This window comes from Sorex fumeus, unplaced genomic scaffold (genome assembly GCF_029834395.1).
Source record: "Sorex fumeus unplaced genomic scaffold, SorFum_2.1 ptg000072l, whole genome shotgun sequence".
Classification (NCBI taxonomy): Eukaryota; Metazoa; Chordata; class Mammalia; order Eulipotyphla; family Soricidae; genus Sorex; species Sorex fumeus.
In genome coordinates, this window is record NW_026606129.1 from 65,411,873 (window position 1) to 65,428,497 (window position 16,625).

The 16,625-nt window shown below is 40.4% G+C and overlaps 1 protein-coding gene across 2 annotated transcripts in view; it reads left to right on the plus strand.

The window, feature by feature from the left end:
- ATXN7 (ataxin 7) overlaps positions 1 to 16,625 on the plus strand; it is a 130,595-nt gene that overhangs the window by 92,424 nt on the left and 21,546 nt on the right. The window lies entirely within an intron of this gene.

The window sequence follows — 16,625 nt, forward strand, 5'->3', positions numbered from 1 at the left end:
GAAAAGGCAAATTAGGATTAAAGAGAACGTGACAGCAAGGAATGAAGGACTATATTTGCTGCTCAAGCATGTAAGGTGCTTTTAGAAAAAAAAAAAAGAGCATTTCCAGGGAAAGGCTGATAATGAAGAAAAAGTGAGATGGTACCATTAAATGCTTATGTTCGTATGTAGACTGATATAACTTTAAGTGATAGCGTTTAGTGTTTTTAAGTAAACGCTAGGAAAAAGTAATTGTAAGTGCATTTAAAAACCCGAAGTCATACTTGGTTTTCACAAATATTGTTTGGGATAATATTAAATTAGGTATGCCTATTTAGCCACTGATTTTTTTTAATTTGTTAAATAAATAATAGCTAAATGATATGCAGGTAAAGGTAAAAGGTAAAGGCCCTCCCGTTGATCGTCGATTTGCTCGAGCGGGCCCAGTAACGTCTCCATTTAAAAATCCAACATGTGATTCAGTTTTTTTTTTTAATTTTTATTAGTGAAACACCACGAGGTACAGTTGTAGACTTACAAATTTTTATGCTTGGGTTTCAGTTATACAATGATCGAGTACTCATACCTCCACCAGTGCCCATTCTCTACCACCATGGATCCCAGTATCCCTCCCACCCCCCGCCCGCCCATCCCACCCTGCCTCTGTGGCAGGGCATTCCCTTTTGTTCTCTCTCCTTTTGGGTGCTGTGGTTTGCAAAGGAGGCGTTGAGTGGCAATCATATTCCCTCTATAGTCTACTCTCAGTAGCATCTCCCATCCTGTGAGGATCCTCCTAACACCCTTTATTTGGTGCTCCCTTCTCTACCTGAGCTGCGCTTTCCCCCAGCGTGTGCGGCTGGCCTCCAAGCCATGGAGTAAACCTCCTGGTACTTATCTCAGCTATTCTTGGGTGTTAGTCTCCCACCCTGTTACTTTATGTTCCCCAGATTAATGCAGTCTTTCTATGTCTGTCCCTCTCTTTCTGACTCATTTTGCTTAGCATGATGCTTTCCATGTAGTACCACTTGTATATAAATTTCATGACTTCATCTTTTCTAACAGCTACATAGTACTCCATTATGTAGACGTATCAAAGTTTCTTTAACCAGTCATCTGTTCTTGGGCACTCAGGTTTTTTCCAGATTCTGGCTATTGTAAACAGTGCTGCAGTGAACACACAAGTGCAGATGTCACTTCGACTATACATTTTTGCCTCTCTGGGATATGTTCCCAGGAGTGGTACTGCTGGGTCAAATGGGAGCTCAGTTTCTAATTTTTTGAGAATCGTCCATACTGTTTTACAAAAGGGCTGAACCATTCCGCATTCCCACCAGCAATGAAGGAGGGTCCCTTTCTCACCACATCTGCGCCAACACTGGTTGCTTTTGTTCTTTTGGATGTGGGCCAGTCTCTGTGGTGTGAAATGGTATCTCGTTGTTTTGATCTGCATCTCCCTGATGATTAATGGTATAGAGAATTTTCTCATGTGCCTTTTAGCCCTTCGGATTTCTTCTTTGAAAAAGTTTCTATTCATTTCATCGCCCCATTTGGTTGTTTTCTTCTTGTAGAGTTCAACCAGTATTTTGTATATCCTTGATATCAAACCCTTGTCGGATGTGTATTCAGCAAATATCCTTTCCCATTCTGTAGACTGTCTTTGTATTTTGGTCACTGTTTCTTTTGAGGTGCAGAAGCTTCTTAGTTTAAGATAATCTCATTTGTCTATCTCTGTTTTCACTTGCTTGGACAGTGGTGTGACATCTTTGAAGATACCATTAGCTTCAGTGTCTTTGTCAACTTTGTCTTCAGTGTACCTTATGGATTCCGGTCTGATGTTGAGGTCTTTAATCCATTTTGATCTTACTTTTGTACATGGTGTTAGGCAGAGATCTGAGCCTAGTTTTTTGCATGCAGCTGTCCAGTTTTGCCAGCACAATTTGTTAAAGAGGCTTTGCTTGCTCCACTTCACATTTCTTGCTCTCTTATCAAAGATTAGATGATCATATGCTTGGAGGGAGATGTCAGTATATTCAACGCTGTTCCATAGGTCTGCAGCTCTGCCTTTGTTCCAGTACCATGCTGTTTTAATTAGTACTGCTTTGTAGTAGAGTTTGAAGTTAGGGAGGTTGATTCCTCTCATTGTCTATTATCCAAGATTGGAGACTTATTGTTCCGTATGAATTTCAGGAGTGTTTGCTCCATTTCTTTGAAGAATGTCATGGGTATTCTTATAGGGATCGCATTGAATTTGTACAATGCTTTGGGAAGTATTGCCATTTTGACAATGTTACTTCTCCCGATCCATGAGCAGGGGATATCTTTCCAATTCCTCTTGTCCTCTTTTATTTCCTGCAGTAGTGTTTTGTAGTTTTCTTTGTACAGGTCCTTTACTTTCTTAGTTAAACTAATTCCTAGGTAGTTGATTTTCTGGGGCACAATTGTGAACGGGATTTTTTTTTTTATGTCACTTTCTTTTCTCTCACTATTTGTGTATAGGAAAGTCATGAACTTTTGGGTATTGATTTTATAGCCTGCAACTTTACAAGTCTATTGTTTCTAAGAGTTTCTTGGTAGAGGTTTTAGGGTTCTCTAAGTATAGTATCATACCATCTGGGAATAGTGAGAGCTTGATTTCTTCCTTTCCTACTTAGATGACCTTAATATCCATCCTTTTTCTTGCCTGATCGCTAGTGCAAGTACTTTGAATTCTATATTGAACAGCAGTGGAGAGAGTGGGTATCATTTCCTCGTCCCTGATCTTAGGGGGAAGTTTCTCAGTTTTTCCCCATTTAGGATGATGCTTGCTGTAGGCTTGTGGTAGATGGCTGTAACTATATTGAGGAAAATCCCCTTTATCCCCATTTTGGCAAGGGTTTTCATCATAAACGGGTGCTGGATCTTGTCAAATGCTTCTCTGCATCTATTGATATGATCATATGCTTTTTAGCTCTTCTTTTGTTGATATGATAGATTATGTTGATTGATTTCCGAATTTAAACCATCCTTGCATCCCCACGATGAATTCCACTTGGTCATGGTGTATGATCTTTTTGATGAGTTGTTGAATTCTATTTGCTAGTATTTTGTTGAGAATCTTCACATCCGTGTTCATCAGGGATATCGGCTGTAGTTTTCTTTTCTTGTGGTGTCTTTGTTTCCTTTTGGTATTAGAGAGATATGGGCTTCATAGAAACTGTTTGGGAGAGTTTCTGTTTCTTCACTTTTCTGGAAAAGGTTGAGAAGAACTGGCACTAGGTCCTCTTTAAATGTTTGGAAAAATTCGCTAGTGAATCCATCTGGACCTGGGCTTTTGTTTTGGGGAAGACTTGCTTGGAATATCACGTTTCACTCAAATGAGAGAAAGAATCCGGAGTTCTGACATCCGTCGACGATCAAGGATCAGGGACGCTGTCTCGTTTGCAAGGTGTCGAAAATCAGATGGGCTGGTCACGTAATGAGATTTAATTACGACCGCTGGACTAGAGCTGTTACCGACTGGATTCCACGGGATGTCAAAAGACCGCGTGGCCGCCCACCTTCCAGATGGTCAGACTTCTTCGTCAAGATCATGAGCGATCGGTTTGAGGCCCTTCATGTTCCCGGAGCGAACAGATGCCATTGGGCTACACTAGCACGCGACAGGGACAAATGGAGACGTTACTGGCGCCCGCTCGAGCAAATCGATGACTAACGGGAAGTTAAGTGATTAAGCGAAGTGATTGATTACAGTTTCAATTTCCTTGATGTTAATAGGTCTGTTCAGGTACTCTCTATCTTCTTAATTCAGCCTTGGGAGATTATAGGAATCCAGGAATTTATCCATTTCTTTTAGGTTCTCTTTTTTTGTGGCATACAGACTTTTCAAAGTAGTCTCTGATGATCTTTTGAATTTCTTTGGTTCTTTCGAATTTCTGCAGTGATAACCCCCTTCTCATTTCTGATTTCTGATTCAGTTTATTAGGGTTCTCTCTCTCCCTTTCTTTGTGAGTGTTGCTAGTGGTTTATCTATCTTATTTATTTTCTCAAAGAAACAGCTCTTGGTTTCATTGATCTTTTGGGTTGTTTTTTTTGTTGTTGTTGTTGTTGTTGTTTCCGTGTCGTTGATTTCTGCTCTGAGTTTTATGATCTCTTTCATTCTGCCTGATTTGGGCTCCTTTTGTTGATCCTTTCCTAAGATCTTGAATTGTGAAGTCCAAGTTGTTTATGTGGGCCCTTTCTTCCTTCCTGAGAAATGCTTGCAGAGCTATAAATTTTCCCCTTAGCATGGTTTTAGCTGCATCCCATAGGTTCTGGTAGCTCGTGTCTTCATTCTCATTTGTTTCCAGTTACCTTTTGCTTTCGTCCTTGACTTCCTTCCTGACCCACTTGTTGTTCAACATTGAGTTGTTTAATTTCCAGGTGTTTGATTTGGTTCTCCGTGTCTGTGCGTGATTCACTTCTATTCTCAGTGCATCGTGGTCTGAAAAGATTGTTGATACTATTTCTATCTTCCTGATTCTGTTGAGGTGTGTTTTGTGTCCTAGCACATTGCCTATTTTGGAAAATGTTCCGAGTGCACTGGAGAAGAATGTGTACTCTTTCTTTTGGGGGTGTAAAGCCCTGTATAGGTCTATAAGCCCTCTCTGTTCTATTTCTTCTTTCAAAGCCAATGTTTCCTTGATGAGTTTTGTACTTGTTGATCTATCCAGAGGTGATAAAGCGATGTTGAAATCTCCAGCTACTATTGTATTGCTAGCAATGTCCTCCTTAAAATGTGTTAGCAGTTGTTTTAAATATTTAACTGTTCCCTCATTAGGTGCGTATACATTTAAGAGTGTGATTTCTTCCTGTTGTACGTGTCCCTTGATGAAGAGAAAATAGCCTTCGCTGTCCCTTCTAATCTTTTTCAATCTGAAATTGATGTTGTCGGATACAAGTATGACCACCCGCGGTTTTTTGAGGGAGCTGTTTGCTTGCAGCATTTTTTTTCATCCTTCAGCTTTGAGTCTGTGTTTGCTCTGACTGTTGAGACGAGTTTCTTGTAGGCAGCAGAATGTTGGGTTCTGTCTCTGAATCCATTTTGCCACTCTGTGTCTCTTAATTGGTGAATTTAGACCGTTGACGTTGAGAAAGATTATTGTTATGGGGGTTTGTGTCATCTTTCTGTAAGGGTCTGCTGTGGTTGTAGGGTTTGTCTTGTCTTATGGTAGCCCCTTTAGCCCTTGTTTTAGGTTTGGTTTTGAGTCTATGAAGTTCCTGAGCTGCTGTGTATCTAGAAAATAGTGTACCGTTCCTTCGAGTTTGATTGAAAGTTTAGCCAGATAGAGTATTCTTGGTGAAGCATCCATTTCAGTGAGTTTTTTCACTGTTTCCCACCATTGCCTTCGGGCTTGGAGGTTTTTCTCTGATAGGTCTGCTGTGAATCTAAGGGGTGCTCCTTTGTATGTGATTTCCTTCTTTGACCTTGCTGCTTGCAGTATTGTGTCTCTAGCATCGATTATTCTATGTCTCGGAGTGTTTTTGTTAGGGTTTCTTTTAGCTGGCACCCGTCAGGCTCCTTGAATCTGAATGGCTGCATTGTCGCTCTGGGAATTTTTCAGCAGTGATTTGTTTGACCGTGGCTTTTCCATTGGGATTGTTTCCCTGACCTTCTGGTACTCCAGTGATTCTAGTGTTGTTCCTCTTGGAATCATCTCCTGGGACTCTGATTTGCTCTAGAGCGATTTTGAGGCCTTTTGCCATTGTTGTTGCCTGTTGGCTTCATGCAGCTGATCTTGCAGCTCACTGATTCTGTCTTCAGCTGTGGCCCTTCTACTGCTGAGGGCACAGACTGAGTTTTTTATTTCATCTACGGAATCTTTAATTTCATGACATTTCTGTGCGTAGCTTTCCAACTTCTGCTCTCATTCCTTCCTGAATTTTCTCGATTGTCTGATCCATTGTTTCTTTCATGTCCTCCTTCAATTTACTGGGTATCTGTCTGTCTGTTTCATTGAGTTCATTGAACATCTTCATGACTTCATATCTGAATTCTTTCTCAGAGAGTTCCCTTGGATGAGTCGCACCTACTGAGGCTTCTGGACTCTCTTCAGCATCCTCCCCATGTGGTGGGAATTTGCGTTGTTTCTTCATGTTGGTGTGTAGGTATGGGAACTGATGTCACACTAAATTTCTTGGTATGTCTAAACTCCCACCTGAGATTAGGCCACGCCCATGTCTATCTACGGAAACCACGTCCACTTCTGAAGAGGCCACGCCCCCACGAGAATCTGGTGTGTTGGTGGGGGGGGTGGTTAAAAGCTGGGTGGGGAAGAAGACCGGCACAGCGTTGGGGGCGAAGAGGAAGGGGCTCAGGTCTGCTTTTGTCCCAGGGTCCTGGAGGACGCCTGGGGCTTTGCACGGCAAAAGCCAAGTCCCGGGTTCGAATACTGGCGGAGAGACTGACTTGGGTGAGGAAGAACAACGGCACAGCGTTGGGGACGAAGAGGAAGAGGCTCAGGTCTGCTTTTCAACATGTGATTCAATTTTAAATGTCAAAAGTTTAGAAGTATTAGTTTGAGACAAAAGAGTGATATTAAAGAAGTTTGAGATTTTTTGTGCACAGTGGTGTATAATTGCATTTATACATACACAGAAACATGTATTAATATAGTATTGATTTTATAGTATTGTCTCAATCCAGATTTTGGATGTTTTTGTCATAATTCTTATGTTGGATGGTGACGCCAGTTGACTCTTTACAAATAGTATTTGGTGGCCTGAAATTTAAGTCTGACAACTCAGTTCGACGGTTGGGAGTTGCACAATAGTGCATTACATTTATTTTCCAACTTGGATTTGAAAATAAGTGATTTTTGTGATGGGAGTACTTAATGTCATCTAAATTTTATTTTAAGATGAGCGTTGTGGTATATGTTGTCATTACTTATGACACCTGCCCAAGGGTTTGTATGTATTTATCTGCATTTTATATTTTTATAGCTACGTATAAGCTTGATTATTTCTTGCTTTAAACAGGAGCAGTTGTAGAGTATTAGTTGAATGGAGCTATCCAAGAGTCCTCTCCCCTTAAAGCATACATTCCTTGGGAGTGTAGATTGGTGTTTCTTACAAAGCCTTTCGTTACAGAGTATGTATTCCGTTTAATCTTTATTAACTAAATCCATCTAGAAGTGTGAGTTTTATTAAGAGTTTCTGTGTATTGTAGAAGTCATTATTTCAGTGATTCACTAAAATTTTCACCCCAAATCCACCCTGTCTCCATAAACTGAATTTGAAGTTGACTTGATACTTGACTCCACCTGAAATGCTGAGTGATTTCAGTGTGTCAGGAAAATACGGGACTTTTTATTTATAAAATCACTTTACCTTGATTGAACATTCGTTTAGGGTTGGTATAGTAAGTAAATCTTACCTTTAAGTGAATTCTGGAAGTTATTCCTCTGAGCTGTTACCTGAGAAGAGCTTAATTTCTTCCTGAATTGACATATAAACGAAGTCGCTACCACACATATAAAATGCTCTTTTTTTTCCTGAAACCTTTCCTGCCTGCTTCGACAGCAGACCTTTCTCATGTAAGTCTGTAACTGGCGTCAGCTGAATTAACAGGGTCATCTGCCTGCGGAGTTCCCACTACCGCAAAAGGTAGGCATGACAGCTGAGAGGAGGCTGTAGAGGTGGAGAGACTCAGGTTGTTGCTCAGCACACCCAGCTGAAAGTGAAATAGGGAAGCCACATGTTTCTGACTTCAGAGTCTTGCTTGCTTAGGTGTCTTGAAAGCGTCGGGCTGGAGAGCTAGTAGAGAGATTCAGGCACTAATCTTGCACACAGGCAAACCTAGTTTGATTCTTGGCACTACGAAAGATTCCCTGAGCACAGAGCCAGGAGTGAGCCCTGAGCGCTGCAGGGTGTGGCCCCCAAACAAACAGAGCAAGCGTATATGTCTTATTTTGATTCTGTTTAGGCTGATTACTCAGTCTGTCAAGACTACTCAACACACCTGAGCCTCTGCTGGGAAAGCAACCATCCTCTGTCAGACTAGAAGCGTGCCTAATTGTTATGGTCTCTGGGGGCCATTCTAACTCGGTCCTATAGAATAGGCTTTTGCTGTCCTCCTATTAGTTTTTTGTAGATCCCACTCAACCGGGAATTTTGTGATTCCTTTTCAGCTAAGATAGAAAGAGAGACATTTTCTACTATTATCTAGCCTTCATCTTAGGTGTTTCAGGATCCCCAACGAACCTCTGAAGAGAGAAGTAAACTACATGGACACACACTTCAAAGGCTAATCTTTAGCAAGTTCTAAAATGGAAAGCTGACGTTCAGAAGGACTCAGGGTTCCCTTACTCAGAATCTAGATCCACACCCAAATTTACCCAACTCAACCTTTTGGGGTTCAGCCTTAGCAGCCTTTTGTTCTAAAAGCGGTTGTTTTGATCACTTGGGAAAACAGGCTTCTCCCTCCTCACTGCTGTATATATACCCAACCTCATCATCACCCCTTTTTTCCTGCCTGCCTGTCAACAGTGTATTACAACTTGCCAGTAATGATACCTAAGGACAGATAGATTCTAGCATGACTGAATCTGAATGTTGGTGTAAAAAAACCTGCCTTGGATTGCGTCCCTGTCTTACCTTTTTAAATACCTAGGTGGTTTTTGAACTGCTACCTTGAATCCTTTAAAATTTGGGCTTTCTTGCCTAGAAAATGGGTATTATGGTTTTTTTTAAGAGAGATAGTCAGAACTTAATGAGATAGATAATCCCTATAAATTCCATAGCTTGGTGCCTGACATGGTTTCTGCCCAGTGAATAAGTAGCAACTATTGTTGACATTGAGAATTCTCACCAATCCATCTTGGTTATAAAAGATTAGTAAAGGGTATATTAAGAAACCCTTTAAGAAAAGAAAGTGTGTGTGTGTGTCTGTGTCTGTGTGTGTCTGTGTGTGTGTGTGTGTGTGTGTGTGTGTGTGTGCGTGCTCAGTGCCTTGAATCAAACTCAGGACCTCCCACATGGAAGCAAATGATTTACTCAAGTCACTTCACTGGCCCTGTTTTTTAATGCCCAGATTTGATAATCAAGTAAACTACATTCATTATAGAAATTAAGCTAAAACTATTTTATTTGAATTCCCTTTTGCTTTGTTTCTGGGTATTAATATTTGTGTGTGTGTGTGTGTGTGTGTGTGTGTGTGTGTGTGTGTTTGCAGTCATAGCATGGATTCAGAATTACCATCTCCACATTCTTGGTTTTTCTCCACTTGGGAAGACTTACAGCAACCTTCTCCCCTTCCTTCCTTACCTCTTGCTTTCACCTGTAGGCATGTCACTTGCTTTAACTACAAGGGGAGAAGAAAGCCCGTGGCATCCTTCACTTTCTCTCCGGTGCTCATGATCTCCCTCTCTCTCCTCTCCATCCTCACCCCACTGCACAAAATTTGCACACATGAGTTTCTGCATATGCACACACACCTGCCTTTCTCTGTCCCCATCACACCAGATCCATGTCTGTGTCTAATGCGTTAACTCTGCCTGTATCTGCTACTCGGGTCGCATGTGCCTGTGTCTCTTTGCTGAAGCCATTCAGAGTGCCTTCTACATTCAGTGACAGTGCGCTTTCTCTGGGCTCTTGCCAGACCATGGAGAGAGGAGGCTTTGAAATTCTACTTGGACGCCTTACTAAACCACATTGCAGTTATGCTGAGCATCTGGTCACCAGTTTGTCCACTTAATATGAGGCCCACCCAAAACTTGCCTAGGTCTCTCTTGATCTAGGAACAAGCATGGTTTTAACGTTGAAAGCCTAGTTTAAAAAATCTTACAAAGGTATACAGTGGACATATGAGAAGAGTCCAACTCTAATTCAGCTTGGTTTGCAGAACTTTTTTTAAAATGAAAGAAAGACAGATGCTGCCCTTTTCATGGACCAAGTTAGCAGACTCTGAGGTGAAGAACAACTTAATATAGCTCCATGACAAGGACTAGAACTAGCATTTTTTAGAGTCACAGTTGCACACATACACACATTGTGGATGCAGTTATACACACATACAGTTACAAATTTTAGTAAGTGAAAAAAATCGTATGATAACTTTTCTTGTTTCTTTTATGTTTTTTATTGTTGAAGTGGAAAATACTTTTTATGTATTTATTTTGGGTTAGGGGGCTCCTTAATCAGAAGCTACTGCTGGCTCTATATAACCCCTGATGCTCAGGCACCATCTGTGGTGCCAAGAATCAAACTGTTGTTTGCCTCATGCAGGGCATCTCCTGAGCCCCCAGTACTATTTCTTCAGCCCCAGAAAGTATATTTTTTTTCCCTTTATTGTATTTTATTTTTTTTAAAGTTGTAGATTTACAATTTTTTGTGCTTTGGTTTCAATTATACAATGATCAGATACCCATCCCTCCACCAGTGCCCATTTTCCACCACCATGGATAATATCCCTCCCACCCCCATCCCCCCATCCCCCCGTCTCTGTGGCAGGGCAATCCCCTGTGTTCTCTCTCCTTTTGGGTGTTGTGGTCTGCAAAAGAGGCATTGAGTGGCAAACATGTTCAGTCCATAGTCTACTTTCTACATGCATCTCCCCTCCTGGGAGGATCCTCCAAACACCCTTTATTTGGTGCTCCCTTCTCTATCTGAACTGCCCTTTCCTCTAGGATACCCGGCTGGCCTCTAAGTTATGGAGTAATCCTCCTGGTGTTGATCTCAGCTATTCTTGGGTATTAATCTCTTACTTTGTTACTTTATATCCCCCAGATGAATGCAATCTTTCTATGTCTATCCCTCTCTTTCTGACTCATTTCGCTTAGCATGATACTGTATATTTTTAAAAAGTTATTGATACATGATGTGATTCTAATGTCAGGAAGCTTCCAATCTTGATTTTCTAGTGTAAAACCCCTTATTGAGTCAAAATACAATAAGGTAAGCATTAAGTAAAGAATTTGATGAGAGTTACTATGGGAGGAAAGGATTAACTTCAAGTTAGTCATTTTTGCTGTAATACAACATGCATTCCTTAGAAATTTCTGTACTATGTAAAATTGCACAATAGAAACCACATGAGACTCATTGGAGAAAAATGGAGCTTTGGGCACAATACTTAAAACTTCATTAACAGCACAGAAAAATACAAGAACCTAACCAAAAAAAAAAAAATAGTAGAGTTTCTTCTCATCGGTTTAGCAGTTTAAAAATACATAGATCTTTAACTGTGTTATATGGAGTAACTGAATGAGTAAATGTAATGTAGTAAAGGTAGGATGCCTACATCACCCATGATCCCAGAGCTTAGGGAGGAGAAGACAGAAAAGAAAAGAAATCATTTGGGGGGAAGCAGGAAGATGATAAAAGGAGGTAATGGGGGAATCGTGCCAGGCTTTGGTTATGCTGGTGATGTGGGAGAATGAAATGACTGCATCCAAAGCACAGACTCAAGACAGAAAACATGAGATCTCCACTGCAACCACTTAACTTTGTATTGTGTCTGTCAAGCTGGCAGTCGCGGGTGGGGTGGAAAGTGAGGGGTGGAGCTTGGAAACACTGGTGGAGGGAAGTTGACACTGGTGCTGGGATGAATTGGTATGGAAATATTATATGCCTAAAACGCAATTGTCAGTTGCTTTGTAAATCACAGGTCTTTGATTAAATAATAAAACTATCCTAAAAAAATTGCATAGGTATCAGACTGAATATGTCAGATCACCTTGAAAAAGACCTGATATTAACTCGAGAGCTGGTTTGGGGGCAGATTATAGTTTGTCAGTTATTCTGATGTGATGGAAGTTTATTGGAAATTGACCAAATGTCAGTTTACCAGATATGAATGGTGTGGCTCCTGAAATGCCTGGTGAGATGAGGTGAACAGTGAACATATTGGAGGTTACGTTTTGTATATTCTTGCATAGCTCAGGTAAATCAGTTGCAGTATTTTTTTATTAATCTAGTGCTGTTTTGCAGAGTTTGCAATAGTTAAAATAACTTAATTATACTCAGATTGTTTCTTTATACTTCTTGTTTATTTATTTTTGGGCCATGCTTGGAAATGCCCGTTAATTATGCACTCAGGAACCATTTCTAGTGGTGCTCAGGGGACCAGTGGGATACCAAGGATCAAATCTGGGTCAGCCACGTGCAAGGCAAGTGCCTTACTCACTATACTATCTCTTCAGACCCATCAAATTGTTTCTTTTTATAGCAATAGCTTTGTAATAAATTTGCATTCTCAAAACAAGTCATATAGCATAACTCACTATTTCATTAAATTAGAATTTTTGTGTACATCTTTTGATATCAAGAGGTAATGCATCACGTTTCTTCAAAGTCACTTGAAAATTTTGATGCCCATGGAAGAGTACAAGGAGTACATATCTGTGAAGCCACAGCTTTAGTTTGAATTTCTCCCTCTTGCATACCACAGGCATGGCATTATTTTTTATTTTAATTTTACTGTTTCACCATAAGATATAGTTAGAAGCTTTCATGTCTGAGTTACAATCACACAGTGATCAAACACCCACTCCTCCACCAGTGCACATTCCCCACCACCCATATCCCCAGTATACCCCCATCTTTCCCACCCTCCCCCTGCCTCCATGGCAGACAGTATTCCCCATGCTCTCTCTCTACTTTTGGGCATTATGGTTTGCAATACAGACACCGAGAGGTTATCATGTTTGGTCCTTTATCTACTTTCGGCACACATCTCCCATCCTGAACGATTCCTCCAGCCATCATTTTCTTAATGATCCCTTCTCTATCCCAGCTGTCCTCTCCCCGCCTGCCTCTGAGGCAGGCTTCCAACTATGGAGTAGTCTTCCTGACCCTTCTATCTACTGTCCTTGGGCATCGGTCTAGTATTATGTTATTTTATACTCCACAAATGAGTGCAGTCCTACTATATCTGTCCCTCTCTTTCTGACTCATTTCACTTAGCATGATACTCTCCATGTCTATCCAGTTATAACAAATTTCATGACTTCATCTCTCCTAACAGCTGCATAGTATTCCATTGTGTAGATGTCCCAAAGTTTCTTTAACCAGTCGCCTGTTCTTGGGCACTTAGGTTGTTTCCAGATTTTGGCTATTGTGAATAGTGCTGCAATTAACATATAGGTACAGATGTCATTTTACTGTGCTTTTTTGCAGCCTCAGGATGTATTCCCAGAAGTGGTATTGCAGGGTCAGATGGAAGCTCAATTTCTACTTTTTGAAGGACTGTCCCTATTGTTTTCCAAAAAGGCTGGACCAGTCAGCATTCCCACCAACAGTGACAGAGTGTCCCTTTCTCCCCACATCCATGCCAGTCCTGGTTGCTTTTGTTCTTTTGAATGTGTGTCGGTCTCTGTGGTGTGAGATGACATCTCATTGTTGTTTTGATTTGCATCTTCCTGATGATTAGCAATGTGAAGCATTTTTTCATATTCTTTTTGGCCATTTGTATTTCTTTTTTGAGGAAGCTTCTGTTCATTTCTTCTCCCCATTTTTTGATGGGGTTGGAGGTTCTTTTCTGATATAATTCTGCTAGTGCCTTGTATATCCTGGATATTAATCCCTTATCAGATGGGTATTGGATAAATATTCTTTCCCATTCTGTTGACTGTCTCTGTATTTTGGTCACTTTCTTTTGAAGTGCGGATGCTTCTTAGTTTGATGTAGTCCCCTTCGTTTATGTTTGTTTTCACTTGTTTGGTCAGTGGTGTTTCATCCTTAAAGATGCTTTTAGCTTCAGTGTCATGGAGGGTTCTGCCTACATTTTCCTCTACGTACTTTATGAATTCACGTCTAATATTGAGGTCTTTAATTCACTTTGATCTGACTTTTGTGCCTGGCACTAAGCAGAGGTCAGAGTTCATTTTTTTGCAGGTAGCTATCTAGTTTTCCCAGCACCACTTCTTTTTTTTTTTTTTTTCCCTTTATTTTATTTTATTTTATTTTTTTTAAAAGGTAAAGGCCCTCCCGTTGATCGTCGATTTGCTCGAGCGGGCCCAGTAACGTCTCCATTGGAGTCTTTGTTGTTACTGTGTCTGGCATATCGAATACTCTCGGTAGCTTGCCGGGCTCTCCGAGAGGGGCAGAGGAATCGAACTCGGGTCGGCCATGTTGGCCGCTTGTAAGGCGAACGCCCTACCCGCTGTGCTATCGCTCCAGCCCAGCACCACTTCTTAAAGAGGCTTCCCTTGTTCCATTTCACTTTTCTTGCTCCTTTGTCAAAAATTAAGTGGTCATATATTTGGGAGTCTGTGACAGAATATGAACTCTGTTCCATTGGTCTGCGGTTCTGCTTCTAGCCCAATACCATGCTGTTTTATTTATTTATTTGTTTATTTTTACCATGCTGTTTTAATTACTACTGCTTTGTAGTATAATTTGAAGTTGGGGAAGGTAATGCCATCCATCTTCTTTTTCCCAAGGATTGATTTTAGCTATTTGTGGGGGTTTATTGTTCCATATGAATTTCAAGAGTGTTTTGTCTATGTCTTTGAAAAATGTCATGGGTATCCAGACAGGGACCGTATTAAATTTGTATAGTGCTTTGGGCCGTATAGGCATGGCATTATTCATTCAGCATATTATCAGGGGAGACACAAGGTGCTTTTTTAGGCCTAAATGTGGACAAATAATTATAATGTTTCATTATTTCAGTGTATGTCAAATATATACAAAAACAAGTTTTACAAATCTATTGTTTTAGAAGACTATTTCTAAATTAAAAGATTGTAGCCTAATTCTCTATAGGGAACCCCTTCCCCCTGCCAAAGAAAAGACTGTTGAGTGAGAAAATAGTATTTTACATGACTTACGTGAGAATATAATTTTACATGACTTACGTGATGAAAATAGTTTGTAGTTTGTGGAAGTTTGAAAAACAGTTGATTACAAGCAATAACAGTAAGCTTTATTTAAGAAATCCTGATATATAGTAATACACACACACACACACACACACACACACACACACAGAGAGAGACATCCATGTGCCAGGCAGGATTTCCAGCACTGTACAAATGTTACCCTACTCTGGTTTGAATAATGGTTCTTGAGTCTTGAGCCTAGTCTAAGGTAAACTACTTAAAAAATGTGTGTGTGTGTGTGTGTGTGTGTGTGTGTGTGTGTATGGAGAGAGAGAGGGGAGAGGGAGAGAGAGAGAGAGAGAGAGAGAGAGAGAGAGAGAGAGAGATATTTGTTTGGGGGCCAAACTGTGCTCAGGGCTCTGTGTTCAGGGATGAGTCCTGCTGGTGCTTCGGTGGACCATATGCAGTGGCAGGGATCAAACCAGGCTTGGCCACATATAAAACTTAACCTTTGTACTCTGCCTGACCCTATGGTAGGCTCTTAATCTTGGCTGCACAGTGGAACCACACAGGGAAGCTTATAAAGTCTGGATGCCCAGGTCATGCTCCAGCCAGTTAAATCAGAATTTCAGTAGGTGGCTCTCAAGCATCAGGATTTTTAAGGTCACTCCTGAGATTGTGCCAGTGAGTATCCAAGGTTGAAGACCACTGATCTAGGGCCGTTTAAAAATCTCTCCCAGAAAAGCCAAACCAATGATGCAAATGTTATTTGAAGTCCTATTTTGTGCCTTTGCTTGGAAGGAAGAGTGTGATGGAGAAAGGAACAAGACAAAAACCTCAGGGAAGCTCTAGCCAAGTCAGGCTACCAAACTGTAAACAGTTTTTTAAGGTCATGGTTGACAAGAGCTTCTACTTGAAAGTACCTTGAGAGTGTTTTGGGATTACAGAGAAGAAAAACTAAACTTAAAATCCCTGATGCCTAATTCAGAAAATTGTTAAACTTAAGTTACTTTAGCTTTCCTCAGGACTTGTATAAAGACCTTTGAAGTAAACCATTTAAGCAGTGCTCATGGTCATTGATTGTAGTATGCTTTATTTTTTTTTAAGTAAAAGTTTGCAGATTATGCTAAGTAAATCTTGGCTTATTTACATTTTAAAATGTAGAGTTAATCATGTTATTTTAAATTATATGTTTAATTGAAGGCATCTACTAAGCTACAATCCTAAAATGCTTAAGTGGATAAAAGATACCAAATAGTTTACTTGTTTCTGATGGTAACACTCTTCCTAGGCTCTAGGTTTATTTAGTATATATTCCCTTACTCTCTGAAAACCTGATTCTCCAGTGGGTAGATTTATTTTCAGTTAAACCTGTGTAGTCTGTACTTAATCATGAATTACTTCCTGGTTTGAAAAACAGGCATAGTTATTTGTGGTATTTTTGTCTTGCGCCTTTGGCATCTTTGTGGTGTGAACCGGAGCTGTGCCATCTGTAGTCAAGTGCGATTATTTTTTAAAAAGGGACTGAAATGATTCACTGGAAAATTTCAGCACAGATTCTTAAGGAATGGAAAGATAACCCTAGAAACATTCTTATTTGGTGTCGTATGCTGGTGGGTAGTGACAGAAAAAAAAAATAAAAGAAGGTACAACTTGTTTCTTAACATTCTGCTATTTTGAAAATTGGAGCAGTACTATGCTCGAAAGAATTCCATGCAGTATCAATCAGCATCGCTCTGCAGATGAATGAATAATTTCCCTCTCTCTGACTGCAGTTGGAGTCAGTGAGGTTGATTTCTAACATGTAAAACTCAATATGCTCAGTTTTATTATAACTATTTAATTTCTTTATGACTGTATGATAAA